The sequence below is a fragment of the Polyodon spathula genome, chromosome 35 (assembly GCF_017654505.1).
Source record: "Polyodon spathula isolate WHYD16114869_AA chromosome 35, ASM1765450v1, whole genome shotgun sequence".
Lineage (NCBI taxonomy): Eukaryota > Metazoa > Chordata > Actinopteri > Acipenseriformes > Polyodontidae > Polyodon > Polyodon spathula.
In genome coordinates this window covers 5,552,264-5,578,298 of record NC_054568.1, presented here as the reverse complement: position 1 = coordinate 5,578,298, position 26,035 = coordinate 5,552,264, and the positions used below count along the sequence as shown (strand labels likewise).

The 26,035-nt window shown below is 48.5% G+C and overlaps 1 long non-coding RNA gene and 1 pseudogene across 3 annotated transcripts; both read left to right on the top strand.

Annotated features, from left to right (window-relative positions):
- The first annotated feature begins 377 nt into the window (after positions 1-377).
- On the top strand, positions 378-14,395 carry LOC121303772 (annotated as a pseudogene).
- A 1,527-nt stretch (positions 14,396-15,922) lies between these two features.
- Positions 15,923-18,958, top strand: LOC121303785. Of its 3 annotated transcripts, none has more exons than XR_005947864.1 (6): positions 15,923-16,984; positions 17,247-17,322; positions 17,470-17,554; positions 17,810-17,871; positions 18,158-18,435; positions 18,726-18,958. It is a non-coding gene; the product is annotated as an uncharacterized LOC121303785 (long non-coding RNA). The 3 variants fall into 3 exon arrangements; XR_005947865.1 differs by having other exon boundaries at positions 17,247-17,554; positions 18,158-18,220; positions 18,374-18,435; XR_005947863.1 differs by having other exon boundaries at positions 17,247-17,554.
- The last annotated feature ends 7,077 nt before the right edge of the window (positions 18,959-26,035 follow it).

Genomic DNA, 26,035 nt, shown 5'->3' with positions numbered 1-26,035 from the left:
GATTAGGAATAGGGTGTTTTATTTCTTGTTATTTTAATTAAAGGGTGAAGGAGGCATGACTAAATCTTCGCTGGTTTGAATTGAGCTCCTAGTCAATGCTGATTGGCCAATTCGTGTGCCCTTCGCGGCGCTGCTGCTAGTTTACACCAATCGCCTGCCGCCTAGCCGGCCGCCTCCTCCAATGGTTTCTCTTCGTGTGTCCCGTCGGGCGTGGCTAACTGGTCCCTCCTCCCTGACCCGCGTAGAGTGGCAGCCAGTTTCCCGTTTCGCCGCCAATGGTGAGGCTCGGCGGGCGTGACTGACAGCGGCCCCGGCCAGCGCGGTTGGCCGGTGGGCGGTCCCGCGGTGACGCGTCGCGCTGTGTCGGATGCTCGTCACGCAGCGCGGAGAGACCAGCGGCGAGATGGCGGCGGCGGGTCGGTTTTACAGCGAGGGCGGGCGGGCGCCGAAACGACAGAAAACAGACAACAGTAACGAGGCAGGACTCCCGGGGGTGAGCGCAGCGCCTGTAGACGGATAAGTATTTACAATTCACTGCGAAAGAGCATGCAATCGTTCGCTTACCGCCTCGGTGCTGCCCGCCGGGTCCGCTGAGTGCCCGCCGGGTCCGCTGAGTGCCCGCCGGGTCCGCTGAGTGCCCGCCGGGTCCGCTGAGTGCCCGCCGGGTCCGGTGCCCGGGTCCGCTGAGTGCCCGCCGGGTCCGGTGACAGCGCTGTTATTAACCGCCTCGGTGCTGCTCCATTGCAAAGGGCTCGGTTTGTAATTCTGGACCTTGCTGCTGTGCCGCGATGCCGCTGCGCATTGCCGCCCCCCGTCTTGCAGCAGACGGTGCGCTTGAACCAGGCCTCTCCCGAATTTGCACCCCCCTCTCTCGAATCAGCACCTGCACCTTGCTGCTGTGCCGCGATGCCGCTGCGCATTGCCGCCCCCCGTCTTGCAGCAGACGGTGCGCTTGAACCAGGCCTCTCCCGAATTTGCACCCCCCTCTCTCGAATCCCGACCCCCACTCGAGGGCTTAGACGTGGGGGGGGGGGGAGCTTAGTCGTGGACGTGGGGGTGAGGGCTTGCACCCCCCCTCCCGGAGCTGCACCCGTGGACGTCGGGGGTGACTCGAATCAGCACCTGCACCCCCACTCCCGAATATATATATATATAATGTATTTATGTGCACACACCTGTATTACCTGTATACACCTGTGCATTATGTTTCATAGTTTGAATGCATCATAAATTGTGGACATATATATGTGTGTAACCCTAATACAATACAAATCCCAATATCCGTTTTGAAGTTGGTACAGTGGAGGAGGCTTCAGTAACAACACCAGGGTCTACTATCACAGAGCAGTGCTAAATGCAATTAACTACGCTCTCTCTCCCTGGATCTCTGTGTGTGTGTGTCCACCTCTCTCTCCCTGGCTCTGAGTGTCTCGCCGTGTGTCTCTGTGTCTCAAGGCGTGGCTCTGTCTCTCCCTGGCTCTGTGAGTGTGTCACGGCGTGTCTCTGTGTCCCTGGCTCTGTCTCTCTCTCTCTCCCTGGCTGTGTGAAAGTCTCACGGCGTGTCTCCTCCTCTCCAGGACGGCTATGAGGACCCTCACAAGACGCTGCCCTCTCCCGTGGTTCATGTGCGGGGGCTGGTCGACGGGGTGATGGAGGCTGACCTGGTAGAGTCTATGCAGGAGTTCGGACCCATCAGGTAAGCTGGTTGATTGATTGATGCTGTGCCTCGCTGGTTGGTTGATTGATTGATGCTCTGGCTCGTTGATTGATTGATGCTGTGCCTCACTGGTTGGTTGATTGATTGATGCTCTGGCTCGCTGGTTGGTTGATTGCTGCTGTGCTTTTTTGATTGGTTGATTGATTGATGCTGGCTCCTCCCGGTAGCTATGTGGTGGTGATGCCGAAGAAGCGGCAGGCCCTGGTGGAGTACGAGGATCTGAACGGAGCCTGCAGCGCTGTCAGCTACGCCACCGACAACCAGGTGTACATCGCGGGGCACCCTGCCTTCGTCAACTACTCCACCAGCCAGAAGATCTCCAGACCGGGGGACCCTGACGACTCCCGCAGCGTCAACAATGTCCTGCTGCTGACTGTCATGAACCCCATCTACCCCGTCACCACGGTGAGGAACACACACACTCACATCTACCCCGTCACCACGGTGAGGAACACACACACTGACATCTACCCCGTCACCACGGTGAGTCACCACGGTGTGGAACACACACACTCACATCTACCCCGTCACCACGGTGAGGAACACACACACTCACATCTACCCCGTCACCACGGTGAGGAACACACACACACACATCTACCCCGTCACCACGGTGAGGAACACACACACTCACATCTATCCCGTCACCACGGTGAGGAACACACACACTGACATCTACCCCGTCACCACGGTGAGGAACACACACACTCACATCTACCCCGTCACCACGGGGAGGAACACACACACCCTGACATCTACCCCGTCACCACGGTGAGGAACACACACACTCACATCTATCCCGTCACCACGGGGAGGAACACACACACTGACATCTACCCCGTCACCACGGTGTGGAACACACACACTCACATCTATCCCGTCACCACGGGGAGGAACACACACACCCTGACATCTACCCTGTCACCACGGTGTGGAACACACACACTCACATCTATCCCGTCACCACGGTGAGGAACACACACACCCTGACATCTACCCCGTCACCACGGTGAGGAACACACACACTCACATCTATCCCGTCACCACGGTGAGGAACACACACACCCTGACATCTACTCCCTACCCCGTCACCACGGTGTGGAACACACACACTCACATCTATCCCGTCACCACGGGGAGGAACACACACACCCTGACATCTACCCCGTCACCACGGTGTGGAACACACACACTGACATCTATCCCGTCACCACGGGGAGGAACACACACACTGACATCTACCCCGTCACCACGGTGTGGAACACACACACTCACATCTATACCCCGTCACCACGGGGAGGAACACACACACCCTGACATCTACCCCGTCACCACGGTGTGGAACACACACACTCACATCTACCCCGTCACCACGGTGAGGAACACACACACCCTGACATCTATCCCGTCACCACGGTGAGGAACACACACACTCACATCTACCCCGTCACCACGGTGTGGAACACACACACTCACATCTATCCCGTCACCACGGGGAGGAACACACACACTCACATCTACCCCGTCACCACGGTGTGGAACACACACACTCACATCTATCCCGTCACCACGGGGAGGAACACACACACCCTCACATCTACCCCGTCACCACGGTGTGAACACACACACTCACATCTATCCCGTCACCACGGGGAGGAACACACACACAGGACATCTACCCCGTCACCACGGTGTGGAACACACACACTCACCTATCCCGTCACCACGGTGAGGAACACACACACTCACATCTACCCCGTCACCACGGTGTGGAACACACACACTCACATCTATCCCGTCACCACGGGGAGGAACACACACACTGACATCTACCCCGTCACCACGGTGTGGAACACACACACTCACATCTATCCCGTCACCACGGTGAGGAACACACACACCCTGACATCTACCCTGTCACTTACCTGGAACACACACACTGACATCTACCCCGTCACCACGGTGTGGAACACACACACCCTGACATCTACCCTGTCACCACGGTGAGGAACACACACACTCACATCTACCCCGTCACCACGGGGAGGAACACACACACCCTGACATCTACCCCGTCACCACGGTGTGGAACACACACACTCACATCTATCCCGTCACCACGGTGAGGAACACACACACTGACATCTTGTCACCACGGTGTGGAACACACACACTCACATCTATCCCGTCACCACGGGGAGGAACACACACACCCTGACATCTACCCCGTCACCACGGTGTGGAACACACACACTCACATCTACCCCGTCACCACGGTGAGGAACACACACACTCCTCTATCCCGTCACCACGGTGAGGAACACACACACTGACATCTACCCCGTCACGAGGAACACACACACCCTGACATCTATCCCGTCACCACGGGGAGGAACACACACACCCTGACATCTACCCCGTCACCACGGTGAGGAACACACACACTCACATCTACCCCGTCACCACGGTGAGGAACACACACACCCTGACATCTACCCTGTCACCACGGTGTGGAACCACGGACATCTGTCACCACGGTGAGGAACACACACACTGACATCTACCCTGTCACCACGGTGTGGAACACACACACTCACATCTATCCCGTCACCACGGGGAGGAACACACACACCCTGACATCTACCCCGTCACCACGGTGAGGAACACACACACTCACATCTACCCCGTCACCACGGTGTGGAACACACACACTCACATCTATCCCGTCACCACGGTGAGGAACACACACACTCACATCTACCCCGTCACCACGGTGTGGAACACACACACTCACATCTACCCCGTCACCACGGTGAGGAACACACACACTCACATCTATCCCGTCACCACGGGGAGGAACACACACACCCTGACATCTACCCCGTCACCACGGTGTGGAACACACACACTCACATCTATCCCGTCACCACGGTGAGGAACACACACACTCACATCTACCCCGTCACCACGGTGAGGAACACACACACTGACATCTACCCCGTCACCACGGTGAGGAACACACACACCCTGACATCTACCCCGTCACCACGGTGTGGAACACACACACTGACATCTACCCCGTCACCACGGTGAGGAACACACACACTCACATCTACCCCGTCACCACGGTGAGGAACACACACACTCTGACATCTACCCTGTCACCACGGTGTGGAACACACACACTCACATCTATCCCGTCACCACGGGGAGGAACACACACACCCTGACATCTACCCTGTCACCACGGTGTGGAACACACACACTCACATCTATCCCGTCACCACGGTGAGGAACACACACACCCTGACATCTACCCCGTCACCACGGTGTGGAACACACACACTCACATCTATCCCGTCACCACGGTGAGGAACACACACACTGACATCTACCCTGTCACCACGGTGTGGAACACACACACTGACATCTATCCCGTCACCACGGGGAGGAACACACACACCCTGACATCTACCCCGTCACCACGGGGAGGAACACACACACTCACATCTACCCCGTCACCACGGTGAGGAACACACACACCCTCACATCTACCCCGTCACCACGGTGTGGAACACACACACTCACATCTATCCCGTCACCACGGTGAGGAACACACACACACTCACATCTACCCCGTCACCACGGTGTGGAACACACACACTCACATCTACCCCGTCACCACGGTGAGGAACACACACAAACAATTACCCCACACTTTCCGTAAAAAACACAAAGTATTAATTTAATCGCTGCATTTGTATCTCCCCCCGCCCCACTTGCCTGTGCCAATGCCCTCTCCATGCTCTCTGCAGGACGTCCTGTACACGATCTGTAACCCCTGCGGGCCGTGTGCAGAGGATCATCTTCAGGAAGAACGGGGTGCAGGCCATGGCAGAATATCCTTTCAAAAAAACAATCAGTCATTCACTCCATCGCCCTTCCTGGAGAGCTGCTGTACCAGCTCTTACCTGTGGATGAGCGATCTCCCTCTCCCTGTCTCTCTCTCTCTTCAGTCTTTCTCAGTCTCTATATTAATCAGATGATGAGTCATGTGTTTCAGTGTCCCCCCCGGGTGTATTCAACTGGGACATTAGTCCCCATTAGGAATGCTTTCTCTAATCCAATCCCCTTTCCCCCTTTTTATGTCTCTCCGCTGAGGGGGTGGGCACGCTGTTCAGTCACAAGCCTCCTCAGTGGGCTCGCAGTGAGATCTCCTTCTGGTTTGCACAAATCCCTTCGAGTAACAATCAGTTCCATTCCTCCCTCGCGCCCTGTTTGTTCGCTGTCCTTGACTTACCTGGATAACTCCCTTGATTCCCCAGGTCTCACACTCTCCTCACAGGTTCCCTACTCCAGTCCCCACAGCTACCCAGTCAATGGAGTTTTTGACACTCCTATGCTCAGCGATGTCCATGCAGTCAGGTGTACAGCTGCCAGAAGTCCCCACCCGGATAAAAACGTTGTTTGAGCGTAGGACGGACCAAGGCGGCGTGTCCTTGAGACTCCTGGATTGCCCTTGGGGAGCTCCACCCAATCCATGGATGGCCCCTTGTCTTCCCCCCAGGGTGCACCCGGTGCTTCAGGTGATGTCCCTTCTCTCCTCTCCCTGACCCAGGAATCGATCACACTGCTGTCATCGCTGATCTTCTCCCAGCGACAGGCAAAGCGACTCTCTCATGGGAGCCGGAAATCTACTCAGGCCACGCTGCTACCCTTGAATAATCGAGTACCGCAAGAATGGTGGAGGCTGTTTTTAGTGATGTCATGTGATACAGGGTTACGTTTTTAAGGTTAACAGAATGAAAGTGAGTTCTTGTAATGGTGTAGTTCAAGAGAATTAATAACGCATGCCAGTTAAATAAATAGATGGATAGCTAGATAGCGCTCCAAAACAATTAAAGTAGCCTGTCCCGAGTCTGCTGATGGGTTGAGGGGTCTGGGCTGTGATTGCCCAGAGGGGTCTGGGGCTGTTTTTAGTGATGTCATGTGATACAGGGTTACGTAACGACCTGAGCAGTGTACTATTGCAGTGCCGCAGGCCAGGGGGAGGGGGGAGGAATATCCTCGCAGTTTAAGCGTAGATACAATTAATAACTTTTGCACCTTGAACTAATTTGGCTTTAGTTTTTAATTATGCTTTCTTTAAGTTTGAGTCAATGTGTCTCTGGCATGGTGGCATTGCAGCTCTGCGGTCTGTATCACTGCTAACTGGGGGGGGGGGGGGGAATGTGCAGAGCCTCCCCGCTCAAGGTCACGCAGGTCTAGCGCTCGTGTCGCACGTGTATGCGGTTTCTACACGCAAAGAGGTGTGTGTGTCACGTGTGGGTTTCGCCTCGCTGCGTTACACGTGAAGGGCATTTTTAATTGTCATGCATTAGATTTTTATTTCCTGGACTCTGTGACTTCAGTCAAGCAGACCCGTTTCAACATATTCTCAATTTCCAGAGTGACTGGAAACCAGGGTAGAATCTAGTGGCTGCCCCTCTCCCTCAAGACTGCCGGCAGGGTAGAATCTAGTGGCTGTCCCCCTCCTTCAAGACTGCCGGCAGGGTAGAATCTAGTGGCTGTCCCCCTCCCTCAAGACTGCCGGCAGTAGGGCTACACCACCAGGGTAGAAGAGGAATGCCACAAGCGTGCTAGTGTTTAGAGAGTTAAATGAGGAACATGAGGTTTTGTGCAGCTACTCTTGCAGCCCTTTTGCTGTCAGTAAAATTCCTACTGCCTTCAGTATGATGGGCAGACCCTTTCTGCACTAGCTGAGGTGCGGGGCGCTCTGCGTCACCCCAGTTCCCACCTGGTTTAGGGGAATGCACACTGAAAAAAAAAAAAAAAAGTGATTATTTTATTTCAGAAATTAGTATTTGGAAAGTTTGTGTCCACTGTAAAGAAAAGGGATCCTGACATTTTATTTGAGCTTGTTTTGTTCTGTCAGTTTTAAAATAATGTAGTTAATAATCAAGTTAGTTACTCTCTCTTTTAAAAAAAATAGTAACGCTCTTTCTTGCAGGGAATTCTCCATATTGATACAGAATTTTGAATAAGAGGGAGGGGGGCAAAACACGTAATGTTTCTTCCATTAATTGGAGAAGGGTTTGCATTTCTCAAACCCTTCCGTGTTGGGGTATAAGGGTACACTGAGTCCTGTAGACCCAGGTCGCGCTTCGATACGCGAGCTCCTCACGTGATGCGCTGTAAGGTCAGGGGAGAGGGGCGTGGGCTGCGTGGCGCGGTTCCCTGGCATTTTGAAGACTGCTGCTTGACCTGCTCTTGCGAGGACTGGCTCTCCACATCCCTATCGCGCGCACACTACAAAACAGCAACAGCAAAAAACATCACAAGCTGCTGCTACAACTCCTTCTCCACAGCACTGGAGGAACATGCATCTGACAGAGAAACAAGCAGACAGACCAAACAAACAGTACAGAGGAGAGAGCGCTGAGCCTCAAACACGCTCCAGACATGTATTACAACAGCAAAACAGAGGAGAGAGCGCTGAGCCTCAAGCACGCTCCAGACATGTATTACAACAGCAAAACAGAGGAGAGAGCGCTGAGCCTCAAACACGCTCCAGACATGTATTACAACAGCAAAACAGAGGAGAGAGCGCTGAGCCTCAAACACGCTCCAGACATGTATTACAACAGCAAAACAGAGGAGAGAGCGCTGAGCCTCAAACACGCTCCAGACATGTATTACAACAGCAATACAGAGGAGAGAGCGCTGAGCCTCAAACACGCTCCAGACATGTATTACAACAGCAAAACAGAGGAGAGAGCGCTGAGCCTCAAACACGCTCCAGACATGTATTACAACAGCAAAACAGAGGAGAGAGCGCTGAGCCTCAAACACGCTCCAGACATGTATTACAACAGCAAAACAGAGGAGAGAGCGCTGAGCCTCAAACACGCTCCAGACATGTATTACAACAGCAAAACAGAGGAGAGAGCGCTGAGCCTCAAACACGCTCCAGACATGTATTACAACAGCAAAACAGAGGAGAGAGCGCTGAGCCTCAAACACGCTCCAGACATGTATTACAACAGCAAAACAGAGGAGAGAGCGCTGAGCAAGGCTTACAGACACGCGTGCGCAGAGCCGGGGTGTAGCTCCTCTGAGCTTCGCCTTCAAGAGGAAGCACGCCTTGAGCTTTGTGTACGAGGGGAGGAGGGACCAGTTTGCACTGAAGAAGCAGCCGTCTCCTTCAACGCCATACTACAGAATAGAGAGCCCACTGCAGTCAACACCACAGCCCAGGAACACGCACAGACTTCACAGTGATCCGCACCCTGCTTTTCAGTACACTTGTCTGTCTTCCATGTGTCTCTTCTCCTTGCCCCTTTTTATTTCGTGCATCTCTTTCTCTCTCTTTTCTGTATGTATTTTTTTGTCTGTTACGATTTAGTTGTTTTGTGTGTGATTGACGTCCTGTCACGCCTGTGTGATGCAGGGTCAGAGTCTGTGTCGGACGTCATCCTCTCAACCGTGCAAACTTGCCTTGCTGTCGACGCGTTGCCACGGTCAGTGGAAACACTCTTTTTGGATATTAACTGTTTCTGAGGAGACAACAAAATCCTGGAGACTATTCCGAGAGTGGGGGGGGGGGGGGGGGGGGGGGGGGGGGGGGGGTGAGTGATGCAGTCCGTCTCCTTACCCCCCTCCCCTACTCCACGACCCAGCACTGCGTCTAGCTGTAAGTATGTACAAGCTGTTTTTTTTTATATTTATGTGTGTGTATTTAGTGTATTGTAATCAATCTTTGTATATTGTTGTAAATCATGCAGGCGTGGAAATCTGTTAACCTGGATCCCAGACCAGACTTGGGGCCTCTCCCTCTTTGAGGGAGGGGAGTGTGCGGACTCTGATTTGACTCGTGATCTCGTTTTGAAATTTCCGTTGATTGCTGTGATCTCTGGGGTTTATTGGCTGAGGGTTGAAGGCTTTTCACAGCTGCTGCTAATGCTGTTATATACAGATTTTACAGTAAAGAGCAGTCCTGCGTCAACGCTGCCTGCTCTCTGAGAGCTTGGCCTCCTTTTGGCATGGGCTGTGCTTTTGTGTTTTGTTTTAGGTTGCTGTTTTTTTTTTTTTTAATTAATTCATTATCCTCGTCCGGTGTCACTCCTGGGATTCGCTTGGCACATCTCTTTCTCCTCCTCTCCTAACAGTTTTGTTAAGATTTCTGAGTCGGTTTGCTCTCGTAAGCTCTGGAGCGCTACAGCCTGAAATCTCTGCTGTGTGTTAATCAACATGTCAGACTCAGTCTGAACCCTCGTGCGTTGCTACAGCAAGGTCAAATAGTCCTCTGTTGTTGTTTGTTTGTTTTTTTCCTTGTCTCCCTTTTAACAGTTCATTGTGTATTTTCAATCTTTTTGAAACTGTAGTTTTTTTTTTCCTTTTATTTATATTTTTTATATGCTGTGGGCTTCTTAGTTCAACTCAGGAGAGAAATTAATTGCAGACCAGATCCTCCAGGTGGCGGTATTGCAACATATGTGGCTTTGTAATCTGTGCCCCTGCTGATCCAAGTATAGATATTAACACGTGTTGCTGTTAGACATGTATTACGAAGTACAAGCGAGTAACTGCCTAGAAGGAGTGTGTTTTTTTTTTTCTGAAGTCTGTTTGTTTTTCTCGCTGTCTCTTTTAAAGTCACGGACCTGAACGCCAATCCCAGTAAGAGGCAGAGGCAGCCGGCTTTGCTGGGAGATCATCCTCCTGAGTACGGTAAGGAGACTCTGGGGGAAACGGGGCACTGCGGGTTGGGGTTCCCCTCAGCTGTGATGTGTTGGAATTGATTCAAAGGGAATGGGGGGGTAGGGGAGGGGGTGGGATTGGTTTTAAAAAAGAATTGGGGGAGTGGCATTGAACCTCACTCGCCTCTCCCTCTCCCAGGCAGTCCACAGGGGGGCTACCATGGTGGGCACTACCACTCCCCCCCTCCCCCTCCCCCCCCCTCCCCCGCCCCGAGAGCTACGGGCCGCCCCAAGATCCTCAGATCACTTCAATGTGGTCTGTACGGCAACTTCACGTTCCCGAGCCCGCGCTACTACCCCGTGCCCGCCCCCTCCCACTACGAGCCCCGATGGGTCGTGCTCATGGATCGGCCGCCCCCCGTGGGGGACGAGTGCTCGCGGCCTAACTCACCGTATACAGAGACACTCTGAGCTGTACTGCAGCGTGGAGAGGGTAAGAAATATATACAGAGACACTCTGAGCTGTACTGCAGCGTGGAGGGGATAAGAAATATATACAGAGACACTCTGAGCTGTACTGCAGCGTGGAGAGGATAAGAAATATATACAGAGACACTCTGAGCTGTACTGCAGGGTGGAGAGGATAAGAAATATATACAGAGACACTCTGAGCTGTACTGCAGCGTGGAGAGGATAAGAAATATATACAGAGACACTCTGAGCTGTACTGCAGCGTGGAGAGGGTAAGAAATATATACAGAGACACTCTGAGCTGTACTGCAGGGTGGAGAGGGTAAGAAATATATACAGAGACACTCTGAGCTGTACTGCAGCGTGGAGAGGGTAAGAAATATATACAGAGACACTCTGAGCTGTACTGCAGCGTGGAGAGGATAAGAAATATATACAGAGACACTCTGAGCTGTACTGCAGCGTGGAGAGGGTAAGAAATATATACAGAGACACTCTGAGCTGTACTGCAGCGTGGAGGGGATAAGAAATATATACAGAGACACTCTGAGCTGTACTGCAGCGTGGAGAGGATAAGAAATATATACAGAGACACTCTGAGCTGTACTGCAGCGTGGAGAGGATAAGAAATATATACAGAGACACTCTGAGCTGTACTGCAGCGTGGAGAGGGTAAGAAATATATACAGAGACACTCTGAGCTGTACTGCAGCGTGGAGAGGATAAGAAATATATACAGAGACACTCTGAGCTGTACTGCAGCGTGGAGGGGATAAGAAATATATACAGAGACACTCTGAGCTGTACTGCAGCGTGGAGAGGGTAAGAAATATATACAGAGACACTCTGAGCTGTACTGCAGACACTCTGAGTGGAGAGGATAAGAAATATATACAGAGACACTCTGAGCTGTACTGCAGCGTGGAGAGGGTAAGAAATATATACAGAGACACTCTGAGCTGTACTGCAGCGTGGAGAGGGTAAGAAATATATACAGAGACACTCTGAGCTGTACTGCAGCGTGGAGAGGGTAAGAAATATATACAGAGACACTCGGAGCTGTACTGCAGCGTGGAGAGGATAAGAAATATATACAGAGACACTCGGAGCTGTACTGCAGCGTGGAGAGGGTAAGAAATATATACAGAGACACTCTGAGCTGTACTGCAGCGTGGAGAGGGTAAGAAATATATACAGAGACACTCTGAGCTGTACTGCAGCGTGGAGAGGATAAGAAATATATACAGAGACACTCTGAGCTGTACTGCAGCGTGGAGAGGATAAGAAATATATACAGAGACACTCGGAGCTGTACTGCAGCGTGGAGGGGATAAGGAATGTTCTTACACTGAGTGTCTTTCTCTCTCTCCAGGTGAAGTTCATGAAAAGCAAGCCTGGTGCCGCCATGGTGGAGATGGGAGACGGGTTTGCAGTGGACCGGGCCATCACTCACCTCAACAACAACTTCCTGTTCGGACAGAAACTCAACGTGTGGTGTGTACAAGTGCCCTCTCAACTCAAAGTCATGCTGTGGCCAGTGTGAGAAGCTCACTTCAACACAGTGCTGCAGATTGTACCTTTCTGAATTGGTTGAATTGAGCCTGTAGATGAATTATATTACCCCCACCTCCCCTCCCAGCGTGTCCAAGCAGCAGGCCATCATGCCCGGCCAGTCCTATGAGCTGGAGGACGGCAGCAGCAGCTTCAAGGATTTCCACGGGACCCGAAACAACCGCTTCACCTCCCCGGAGCAGGCAGCCAAGAACCGCATCCAGCACCCCAGCAGCGTGCTGCACTTCTTCAATGCTCAGCCCGACGTGTCTGTGGAGATCTTCAGCCAGGTGAGCAGACCCTTCACTGGAGCAGGCAGAGCTGAAACGAGACCCTGCTGACTCTCCTCCTCCTCCCTCCCTCCCTCCCTCTCTCTTTCTCTCTCCCCCCAGATCTGCGAGGACCTGGGAGTCAAGGGCCCGGCGTCTGTGAAACTCTTTTCAGGAAAGAGTAAGTATGAGGTGCCTGGTAAAATGGGGAAGGGGAGGGGTGGGGTGAAAATGGCTGTTTCATGGCAAACTTTTTCCCCTCTGGGGGGTGTGTGTGTGTGTGTGTGTGTGTGTGTGTGTGTGTGTGTGTGTGTGTGTGATGCGTGTGTATATGAATCTGTGTCTGTGGTGTGTGTGTCAGGTGTGCCTGTGTGTGTGTGGCACTCTGCCTCTCCCTCCTCTCTCAGGGACGTCAGGCTGGTGTGAGTGTATGACCCCTCCCTCTCCTCTCCTCTCTCAGGTGGTGGGAGTTGCGCGGTGTGTGGTGACACCCTGTCTCCTCTGTCCTGACCCTGGGTCACCTTAGTGTGTGCCCCCTCCTCTCCTCTCCTCAGTCCACACCCCAGTCCACACACTGGGACACATATCTGGACGGAGAGGTTGTGTAGAGAGTCCACACCCAGTCCGACACACACACACTCTCTCTGTGGTCGGAGTGTGTGTGTGTGTGTATGACCCTGCCTCTCCTCTCCTCTCTCAGGTGTGGGACGGAGCTGTGTGGTGTTGAGGATCGCACTCCTGGTCCTCAGGTGTGTGTGCCACCTCCTGGTCCACGGCCTGTGGAGCTGAGAGGAAGGAGTCCACACCCAGTCCGACCACACACACATACTGCTCCTCTCCTCTCCTCTCTCAGGTGTGGGTCAGGGTGAAAGGAGCTCCTCAGGGCTGCTCGAGTGGGAGTCCATCAACGATGCCATGGAGGCTCTTGCCATGCTCAACCACTTCCAGATGAAGAACCCCAGTAAGTGTCACTCGCACAGGGGAGGGGAGGGGGCACTGCTGGTGTCTCTGAATAATTGTACCCCCTTATCTATCTCGTATCCTTGCAAATACGTGTATGTGATTGATGTACTTTATATTGAAGAAATATAATCTGAAGTGTGAATGTTGAAAGTTAAGGTGTCGTGCTACAGCAGTGGAGATAGACTTCAGTGTTGATGTGAGGCTCAAGTCGTCAAGTGATCCTGGGACACTGGGCAGCAGGGATCAATCTTTGAATTTTAATGCAAAGGGACTTTGTTTTAAGTGTGCCTGTGATGCAAAATCTTTCTGCAAAAGCTTTCATATTCTCTCTCTTTCTAGACGGTCCATATCCCTACACCCTGAAACTCTGCTTCTCCACGGCCCAGAATGCAAACTAACTTGACAGCGAACCCCCAAACAGAGACGTGCCAGGAGACCGTGCACCCCCAAAAAAAGAGTCGTTCCCTTTGACTACAAACTTGTCCCTGTCTGTCCCTGACCTCCCCCCCCCCCCCCCCCCCCCCCTTTTTTATGCTGGTGTGTTTTTTCTGCAGCCAGTCTTGTGTTCTCTCTTTTTTTCTGTTGCTCAAAATAAAGCACAGGTTCTGTTTTTAGAGGCAAATCTAACTGAGTTTATTTTTCATTTCTGAAATAGTCTTGTTTTTGACATTGCTGTGCTGCATTACTTATCAGTTCAAAATAGTTCAAATAAAAATTGGAAAATGTAATAGGAACATTACAAAATGTAATATATATATATATATATATATATAATATATATATATGAATATTCTATTACTCCAAGATGAGTCAGCGCTGTACTGGGGATCTGAGAGCAGCTAATTCAATACAGTCTAGTGTAGAGAACTCAGCGCTGTACTGGGGATCTGAGAGCAGCTAATTCAATACAGTCTAGTGTAGAGAACTCAGTGCTGTACTGGGGATCTGAGAGCAGCTAATTCAATACAGTCTAGTGTAGAGAACTCAGTGCTGTACTGGGGATCTGAGAGCAGCTAATTCAATACAGTCTAGTGTAGAGAACTCAGTGCTGTACTGGGGATCTGAGAGCAGCTAATTCAATACAGTCTAGTGTAGAGAACTCAGCGCTGTACTGGGGATCTGAGAGCCAGCTAATTCAATACAGTCTAGTGTAGAGAACTCAGTGCTGTACTGGGGATCTGAGAGCAGCTAATTCAATACAGTCTAGTGTAGAGAACTCAGTGCTGTACTGGGGATCTGAGAGCAGCTAATTCAATACAGTCTAGTGTAGAGAACTCAGTGCTGTACTGGGGATCTGAGAGCCAGCTAATTCAATACAGTCTAGTGTAGAGAACTCAGTGCTGTACTGGGGATCTGAGAGCAGCTAATTCAATACAGTGCTGTATACAGACAGGAGGGACTGCAGGTGGGAGCAGGGCAGTTCTGTGAAGAGAGCGGTGGGTAAGAACAAGGGTCTTCATTTGAAGGCACTCAGAGACAGGGAGCCAGTGGAGGTGTGGGGAGGAAACAAGCGGTAGAGTTTAGAATGAGCTGAAGGGGGTGGCTAGCTGAAGCAGGGATTCCAGCGAGGAGAGAGTTACAGCAGAGTTACAGCAGTCCAGTGTGGAGCGCTGCAGGAGCTGGGTGGGGGTGGGGAGGTGTTGAAGGTAGCACGCCTGGGAGAAGCAACTGCAAAGACAGTCTTCAGTTTGTTTATATATGAAATCTCTTCCCTAAGTGTGTGAAGAACGTTTGGAGGGGTAGCTGCTGGTAGATTGATTACAGCACACTGACATCTCCCTGCATAATGAAAGGCATGCTTCTTTATTATAGAGGGAGGGAAGGAGAGACATGACTGTTTGAATTAGGGGTTTGAATTAGTTCGCCGAGGTCCTGCGGTGACCCAAACCAAGCGAGCGCAACTTCCACCAGCAATACCCCGGTCTGCACCGGGAGCGCACCGGGTCACCGGCTTTTATAGACCCGACAACTTCATCACACCACCGCCCACCCCCTCATCCGATCGGCTGCTCATCTGTGATGGGTCTGTGCGGAACCAGTCCAACTGCAGCGAGGAGCCGGCAGCTGCAAAGCGCGCGTTTGCAAATTCATTTTCCGTTGGAATCTTTGGCACAGCCGGTTAAAGTTTAGGATATGCATATATATATATATATATATATATGATTAGACGTAGAACAAAATTAATACATACATAAAATGGATGTAAACAACAAGGTAAAATGATTTAAAAAACAAACAAACAACAAGAAGAAGAAATCATTTCAGTATGTTTGGGGCAGAAGCCCGTCCTCAGCGGTGCAGAAGTGATTGTGTATCGCAAGGGGTATTTTTAAATCTATTGCGCCCTGACTCGCCCACTCGAGCTGGAAGGATGAATGATGCAAAACGGTCGGAGATACCTGAGAGAACATTCCGGCTGATTATGAGGGGAAAAAAATCAAATAAAAAACGAGACGCGCAGTGCAATTAACATGTGCTCTGTGCAACTCGGATGCATGTGTTTATAATGTATGTTTGAGAAGAAGTAGAAAGCATTTTGAATATATATACGATATATATCTCATGTGTAAATGCCGTTTGTATGAATGCTGTAGACGCAGGACTGAAAACCTCATTGCCTTGTATTCGATCCCATCACATACCACCTTGTCTAGCAGTTGTATTTGGTCGCTAGTGGGTGGCAGCACTGTGACGGTAGTGGGCGGTATTGGATTAGGCAAAGCATATTGTATTAACATGAAGCTTCGAGAAATCGGTTATTGGAATGTGAAGAATGGGTTTTGTGTACGACTAATGTTAGCAGCGAACGGTGGCAATAACTGCGATGGACAGACAGACAGACAGACAGACAGATAGATAGACTGATTGATTGATTGATTGATTGATTGATTGAATGGGTTGATTGGAATTCCACGTGCAAAATGAAGCGCGCTTGGGAGGCACCGCAGCAGCGCTATTAATTAGGGTTTTAATGGGACCGCGTGTGCGGGAGGGAGCAGCGGCTGGTGCCGGCGGCAGCGCTTTGGGAGAGACTCGGGGCGGCGTGGCTCTCTTTTTAGAGCATGTACGTGCAAGTTGGCGTTTCGAAAGGTATTTCAGTTGACGTTGTGTTTGTGCAAGCCACGTCTGAGGGTGCGAGTTCTTTTGCACTGTGCACTTGGGGTGATACTGCGCATGCACTCTGTCTTGCAGTGGCGGCGTGGAGCTGGAAGGGCTCGCTCTGTGCTCCCCTCTCAATGAATGGGTTCAATTGTGTTTTTTTTTTTTTTTCAGATTCGTGAAATGCAGAACGAGTGCTTTTGAAGAAGCTGCAGGATGTAAGTAAGCCCTTTCTGAATGGAATCTGTGTGTAGCTCTTGCACGCTGTGTCGCATGTGTGAGTTTGCAAGGCAATCTGTGGTGCGCGAATGAAATGACTGCACTGTTTGGGCAGTGTTGCACGTGAAGTTTGGGTGTATCTGTTTTATTTTGTTGGCAACACGATGCACGGCGGGGGGTGGGGGCTCTCCGAGCTGTCTTGCGGCCGCAGACTTGCTTTTACCTACAATGCAGATGAATTTTGTACCGAATTTGTTTCAGATGGAAGTCGTAAATGCGGCTGCAGTGCGCGAACGCAGTGGGTCTCTCTATCGAAGTAACCTCCTGCGGGCGGAGGGTAAGCGCTGAAGTTGCGTGTGCTGTACGTGTGTAGCTCAGCGTGTGGGGTTTGCATGTTGCACTGTGGGGAACACACGACTGTTGTCATGTTTGTATCGCAGTTGGTAGCATGTTTTGTTGTGGCCGATGTGTGTTTCTTTGACAGATTCCTGACCCTCTTGCTCCGGCGGTTCGTCCCGATTGCAGCGCGCTTTTATCCTGTGTTCCTGCACGCAGCGTGCATTTTACAGGTGATTTAAACACGCTTCTGTTTGAAAGGGAGTGTGTGTAGTGGCCGAGGTGTGTGCATGTGATCTGCAGTGTAGAGGTACTGGTGCTGATAGGCGTGTGTATAATGTGTGTGTTTCAATGAACACTATGCACGCTGCACTGTGGGGGGTCACTGGTGTACACCGTGCGAAGTTGACGTCGGTTTTAATTCACGGTCTCTTGCAGAAAGTTGCAATTAATCGTTGTGTTTTTTTTTTTTTTCCCTCTCCCGTCAGCCGTGGCCTCCGTTCCTGCAGCTGTGCCTTTCTTTTGAGGGAATGTGGAGACTTGAGGCAAGGTGATTTTTGTCTAGTTTTCACGAAGGACGTGTCTGTTGCGGTGTTAGGGGTTGAGACTCGGGTAGTGGGCGTGTAAGAGTTCCTGTGAATCCTCATCAGAGCCCTGGCCCTATTGCAAAGGGCGATGTTGCTGCGCGCCCCCTTCCCTCCTTCAGTATCTCGAGGGTGGAGCACGGTGCAGGGTTTTGGGGATTGTTTTGCACGCTGGTGGCACTCTGACCTTCATATAGAAGAGCCGAGATATATTTGTAATTGTTTTGTTTTTGTTTTTTTCCTTGTGGGCAGGTTCGCTGTGGCTTGTGGAAAATTTCCTTGGTGTTTGCAGCGCTTGACGTGGGCTGCATGCGAGTTAAGTGACGGATTTTAGCTTTTGGTAATGCATGTGCCGTTTGTGTAGTAAACCGTGTTTTGCATGCTGTGCCGTCACTGGTAGCACCCTGGGGTTTGTGTCTGAATGCAGTGCGGTTGTCATGTGGAGTCTGATTTTGTTTTGTTTTACAGGCTTGTAGATGCGAATCCTGCTGGCTCACTGCTTGTCTTCAGTGGCAGTTGAAGAATGCAAAGTTGAGTATTGCGTTATCGGTTGTGCGTTTCTGTGGCCGTGCAGGTGGAATGTATCGTGTTGCTGAATTGTGTGTGGAGCACTTTGCTCGCAGGAGTTTTGGCAGTCGAGTGCATTTGTTGTGCGTGTTGAATGGTTTGAAGGGAAGCATTGCGTTATGTGAAATGACTCGTGTTTTGTATTTTGGTGGTGGCTGTCTGCTCACTGGTAGCACTGAGGTCTCCTCTGGTGTGTGTGTTTTTTTTTTTTTTAATATTTAGATTTTAACTGTTTGTCTGGTTTTCGTTGCAGGTGAGGATGATCTCTTCAGAGCGCTGCTGGCTCTGAGTGTTAGCGTGTGCTGCTGTATGAGTTGGGTTTCATGTCGGGAGAGGAGCGGCGCGTTTTGCCGTGGCGTCGCGGCTGGAATGGAGCTGGAGTGGATGATCGCAATGTGCTCTTTGTATCTGAACGAGTTGCAGCGTCTTTGTTTGTGTGGAGAGTGTAGGCAGGAGGCTGGTTTTGCAGGTGCGGTTTGAAGGGGGGGGGGGGGTTGTTTAAACAATGGGGGGGGGGGGGGGGGGGGGGGGGGGGGGGCTTGCTTTTCAGGTGTGAAGTTTGCAGCGGGGAGGATCTGACAGCAGCTTCAGGAGTGAGGTATGTGGCCTCTCAGTGTGAGGGTAGTGAGTATAGCTTTGTGCAAAGGCATGCCCTGAATTGTTGTACCTGCTTTCTGACTTGATGTGACTGGACTTATTGGACTGTCTCCTTGTGATTTTTTTTTTTATTTTTAAATGTAATGTTTGAATATGCATGTGCTGGGTGTAATGTAAGTTTGGCTCAGTAAATGAACTGTATAGAGGTGACTGTTGTAAATGTCATTCTGGTGTTTTTGCCTCTTGTATGTTGACCTGTGAAATAAAGCTTTTTGAAGTGGATTAAGTTTTTGTTTCTCTGTTACTGTGACCTCTCTTTCCCCCCCTCTAGTGTGGTTTTGGCTGGGAGTGTGGGGATTTGTGACTTATTTGTATGTGATTGGGAAGGAAGGGTATGTTTGGAGTGATTGAAATGTGTGTTTGTTATCTCCCTAGTGGGAGATTGGTTCTGGGCCACTCTTCCATATTGAGAGAAAGGGTTCTTTTATTTGTTTAAGTCAGGAGGGGAGGGATGGGACCCTCTTTCCCCCAACCCCTGTTGCCTTTCTGGCTGCACTGAGACCCACTCTGAATGAAACCCTATTTGTTTCATTCAGAGTGGGTCTCAGTGCAGCTGAGTAAATAGCAACAGGGGTTGGGGGAAAGAGGGTCCCATCCCTCCCCTCCTGACTTAAACAAATAAAAGAACCCTTTCTCTCAATATGGAAGAGTGGCCCAGAATTTATCTCCCACTAGGGAGATAACAAACACACATTCAGACAACTTTGGTGAGAGAAATGGCTGCTCCCTGCTGTATATGGCTGGAATGATGCTAGTTTAGAGGGCTGTGGTATCTATCTCCCACCCTTGACTGCCCTCTTCCCCTCCCACCCTTGACCACCCTCTTCCCCTCCCACCCTTGACTTACCTTCCCCCTCCTTTATAGTCAGGAGGGGTTTGTAATTCAGGACAAGGCCTTCCTCTCTGAAACCAAAGACAAGAGCACAAAGAAAACAATTGGAGAGGAGGAATGACAAGCCCACACAACACTGCCACTTCTATTCAAAGGAGGCAACAGAGGGACACAAGCACTCTTTATTACAACTGTGAACATGGGCAGCCTCTTCGCAGCTGGGAGCGGGCAGCCCATGACATCATCCAAAAGCAGGAGCAACCTGGAGGGGAACAAAACACAACATTGTGTGCAAACTCACTCACAGGCAGCCCAAAGCTCAACATTCAACACACACAGCGACATGCCTTCTCTGTCCAGACACAAGCAAACAAAGCAAGGCCATAGTGACTACATGCCACAAACGGAGAAGGAGCCACAGGAATGACTGAAAAGGGGAGATGGGCAACAAGCTGACCAAATAATTGCACTAAAATGCCTGGCCAGGAATGCCATGAAACAAAGCACACACGGCAGCACAAATGCTTCAATACTGACCGCTCACAAGACACAGGCCACTAACCAGCAAGTGTGGAGACAAAGATTCAACAGCTACAGCACATCACAAGAGCACCCAGGCCAACAACAAACACACAGAAACAAGGGCAGCACTCGCCCTGCACAGTGCACCTGCAGCCACACTACACAACAACAGTGTTGGAAAACATGGAGCGAGAATTGATTAGCAGTTTGCTATGCGTGTGGACTGGCAGAGCTATACTGGTGTTCTTTTCTGAAAGGAGACTAATACTGCACAGAGCAGACCGTTTGGATCAAATTGCATGCACTGCTAACAATTGATAGAGACAATGTGTCTACAAGCTTCTTGCCCAGCATTGACTGCAAGCCAACAAGAGAACAATGCTGTGGACCAAAAGGGGCCAGGCTGTAAGACTTTGGGAATGCAAAGCATAAAGGGGCTAAAAGGCTCCCAGGGACTGGCGTTGGACCCAAAGGTTCTCCAGGAGAATAAGAGATAACGCCACTGGACACAAAGGCTCTCAAGCAATACAGAGAAATAGGAACAAGGAACATGACATAAACCACATGTGTGGACCTTTTGGGCACCAGGGCTCTGAAGAGGAATGCACTACACTACACTACACTACACACACACACACACACGATTAAATATATGGTAACAGAATAATGTGTTGTACCTTTGCTATTGGTGGGGGGGACCAGCTATACAGAAGGGTATTTAATGTCATGCAAACATTGTAATGATGAGTATTCTGTTTGTCCCGTACCTGGGACCAGACTCCCTGCATATTTCAATAAACCTGGCAACTGATTGAAGAAAAGGACTCTGTGCATTTTCTGGAATCTACTTACTCACCATCTATTTTTTAAAGTTACATCAAACAGCATCACGTTCAAAACCAAACAACACTGGGAAGGCAAGAAAGAAAGAGGCTTTACAAGCAGAGAGAGACAGACACACAGAGTAACAACCAAACAAACACAACTACGACACACACAATACCGAAAACCACAACAAACTACAACATTTCACAGACATTGGGGAAATCCAGATTGACCCAGCCAGCACAGCCAACCAGGGGAACAACGTAAAGCACAGAGCCCAGGCAAGCAAGCACAGCACAGCACACAAACACAACCAAGCCCACGCAGGACCCGCAGCACTGAGGGACAGGTGATAACAGTCCGGCATGCGTGCGCACCCGTGTCAAGTTGCCTGCTTTGCGTGTTCATCAGCAATTGCAAAACGTCTGCACACAATCCAAACAAACGCATCCAATCCACAGCGAACCCGGCCGGCTTTGCGCAGCGCTTCTTCCAAAGGCATCGCAACCCTCACCAGGAGGAGCGCAAGCCTCACTTTACCTGGGAAACACTTCAAACTACTTCACGCCAAACAAACAAACACCACTCGAAAAACAAAACACACTGCAATCACACACACACACACACAGAGTACCTCAGACAGATACACAGGGGGGTGAGGGGGTGACACGGATTTACTCTTGCTGCGCGTCGATGAACAGCTATCCTTCATCTCTCCAGCAAAGCACAGCGCCACAATGCATTCCTCCACACATGCCCTCTGTTGCCGCTACTGCTCTTTGTGGGAGGGAGGGAGACGAGAGGAGAGGAGAGGAGAGGGGCTTTGGACCAAAACATTCCCAAGAAAGCTCCCATCCACTCCAGCAACAGAAACACTGACCCCACTCCCACAGCTGCTGCGATTTACGCCCTGTCTCCGTGGGGTCCTTATTCTGGGCATAGAAATCAATAAAGAAAACGACCTGCAAATAAATGCAGTCTAGATTCTATTGCTGTGCAAGCCTACCCTAGTTAGCAGCTGGTTCTGTGTACTTACAAAACAAACACACAAACATGCAAAACTACAACAGAAATCAAACTCATAAAACATGCAAAACCATATCACTAAACAAACACGCAAACATGCATAACCACATCACAAAACAAACACGCAAACATGCATAACCACATCACAAAACAAACACGCAAACATGCATAACCACATCACAAAACAAACACGCAAACATACAAAACAAACTCACTGCCCACTCGCCTGGATTAAAGCTACGCCGCCGACACTCGCTTCAAACCCGCCGTTTCTTCTCTCGCTGAAACTCTAAAACAGCACCACGGTGGAACCGCAATAGAAAACCCTCAAACAACAAGTCAACAACAAATAAAGCAAACACAAACACACACCAAACACGCCGTGCCTGCATCGCGGGGGCGTGGTTACAGGCCTGGCTGGAGGAGGTGGGCGGGGCCGCGCCCCCTGCTGCTCACCCGCGGTAATTCAGCACGGTCTGCACTATTATTATTATTATTATTATTATTATTATTATTAGGCTTTAATCAACAACAGTTGTCATCAGAGTTCTCCGAAAGAGATATATCCATTATTATTATTATTATTAGGCGTGTTATTTGTTGTCAGCACGGTTCTCCTTGCTTTCTCTATAGTATTATTATTATTATTAGGCGTGTTATTTGTTGTCAGCACGGTTCTCCTTGCTTTCTCTATAGTATTATTATTATTATTATTATTAGGCGTGTTATTTGTTGTCAGCACGGTTCTCCTTGCTTTCTCTATAGTATTATTATTATTATTAGGCGTGTTATTTGTTGTCAGCACGGTTCTCCTTGCTTTCTCTATAGTATTATTATTATTATTATTAGGCGTGTTATTTGTTGTCAGCACGGTTCTCCTTGCTTTCTCTATAGTATTATTATTATTATTATTAGGCGTGTTATTTGTTGTCAGCACGGTTCTCCTTGCTTTCTCTATAGTGCTTTCTTATTATTATTATTATTAGGCGTGTTATTTGTTGTCAGCACGGTTCTCCTTGCTTTCTCTATAGTATTATTATTATTATTATTAGGCGTGTTATTTGTTGTCAGCACGGTTCTCCTTGCTTTCTCTATAGTATTATTATTATTATTAGGCGTGTTATTTGTTGTCAGCACGGTTCTCCTTGCTTTCTCTATAGTATTATTATTAGAACGCAAGAGGATATCATAATAATAATAATAATATCCGCAAAAAAAACAACAGTCTTGCCAAAGGACGAAAGAGATATCATAATATAATAATAATCCGCACAATCAACAAAAGTCGTGCAAGAGGAACGAAAAGATATATCATAATAATAAAATATCCGCAACAATAAACAAACAGGTCGCCAATAGGAACCGAAAGAGATATATCATAATACTAATAATATAATCCGTCACCAATAAACAACAGTCGTGCCAAGGAACGAAAGATATATCATATATAATTATAATAATCCCACACAATAAACCCACAGTCGTGCCAGAGGACGGAAGAGATATCATAATCATATAACATAATGAATATATAATAACCGCACAATAAACAACAGTTCGTGCCCAGAGGAAGAGATACATTAAGATAATCCGTAAACACAGTCGAGCCAAATACTAAAGAGATATCAGAATATAATAAGAATCGCACACAATAAACCAACAGTCGTGCCAGAGGCGTGAAGAGATAGCCATAATAATCAACATTCGTGCCAAGAGGACGAAAGAGATATCATAATAATATATAAATAATCCCATCAATAAACAACATCTGTGCCAATGGAACGAAAGAGATAATCATCATATAATAATATAATAATCCGCACAACAACGTCGTGCCAGAGAACGAAAGAGAATCATAATAATAATATAATCCGCACAAATCAACAACCCTGCCAAAGAGGCGAACGAGATATCAATAATAATTACTAATAATAATCCGCACAATAAACACAGTCTGCCAAAGAGGAACGTTTGCTCTTAGTATTATTATTATTATTATTAGGCGTGTTATTTGTTGTCAGCACGGTTCTCCTTGCTTTCTCTATAGTATTATTATTATTATTAGGCGTGTTATTTGTTGTCAGCACGGTTCTCCTTGCTTTCTCTATAGTATTATTATTATTATTAGGCGTGTTATTTGTTGTCAGCACGGTTCTCCTTGCTTTCTCTATAGTATTATTATTATTATTATTAGGCGTGTTATTTGTTGTCAGCACGGTTCTCCTTGCTTTCTCTATAGTATTATTATTATTATTACCGTCAAACATAATCAACCAGTCGTGCCAAAGAACGAACGAAAGAGATCCATGATTATATATCTAATAATCCGCACATAAACAAAAACAACAGTCGTGCCGAAGAGACGAAAGAGATATCATAATACTAATAATATAATGGCACAAATAAACAACAGTCGTGCCAAGAGGAACGAAGAGCTATATCATAAAATAATAATACTCCTCAACAATAAACAACCGTCCTTTGCCAAAGGTTGCTTTGCTTTATTATTATTATTATTATTATTAGGCGTGTTATTTGTTGTCAGCACGGTTCTCCTTGCTTTCTCTATAGTATTATTATTATTATTATTAGGCGTGTTATTTGTTGTCAGCACGGTTCTCCTTGCTTTCTCTATAGTATTATTATTATTATTAGGCGTGTTATTTGTTGTCAGCACGGTTCTCCTTGCTTTCTCTAATAATAATCATCATAATTCATATTATTATTATTAGGCGTGTTATTTGTTGTCAGCACGGTTCTCCTTGCTTTCTCTATAGTATTATTATTATTATTATTAGGCGTGTTATTTGTTGTCAGCACGGTTCTCCTTGCTTTCTCTATAGTATTATTATTATTATTAGGCGTGTTATTTGTTGTCAGCACGGTTCTCCTTGCTTTCTCTATAGTATTATTATTATTATTAGGCGTGTTATTTGTTGTCAGCACGGTTCTCCTTGCTTTCTCTATAGTATTATTATTATTATTATTATAGCCTGTTATTACAACAGTCCGTGCCATTACCTTGCTTTTATTATTATTATTATTATTATTAGGCGTGTTATTTGTTGTCATCACGGTTCTCCTTGCTTTCTCTATAGTATTATTATTATTATTAGGCGTGTTATTTGTTGTCATCACGGTTCTCCTTGCTTTCTCTATAGTATTATTATTATTATTATTCCGCACAATAAACAACAAGCGTGCCAAAGAAGGAACAAAGAGTATCATCATAATAATACTAATAATCCCGCTCAATAAACAACAGTGTCGTGCCAGAGAACGAAAGAGATATCATATAATAATAAATATAATCCGCACAAGAAACACACAGTCGTCCCAGAGGAACGTCAAGAGATATCATATATAATATAATATCCGCACATAAACAAACAGTCGTGCCAAAGGTCCCGAAAGAGATATCATCATAATCATAATAATAATCCGCACAATACAACAGTCGTGCCAAGAGGAACGTGAAAAGAGATATCATAAGAATAAATAATAATCCGCCCAAAAACAAACAGTCGTGCAAGAGGAACGATTCATATAGTTATTATTATTATTATTATTAGTCGTGTTATTTGTTGTCAGCACGGTTCTCCTTGCTTTCTCTATAGTATTATTATTATTATTATTAGGCGTGTTATTTGTTCTCAGCACGGTTCTCCTTGCTTTCTCTATAGTATTATTATTATTATTAT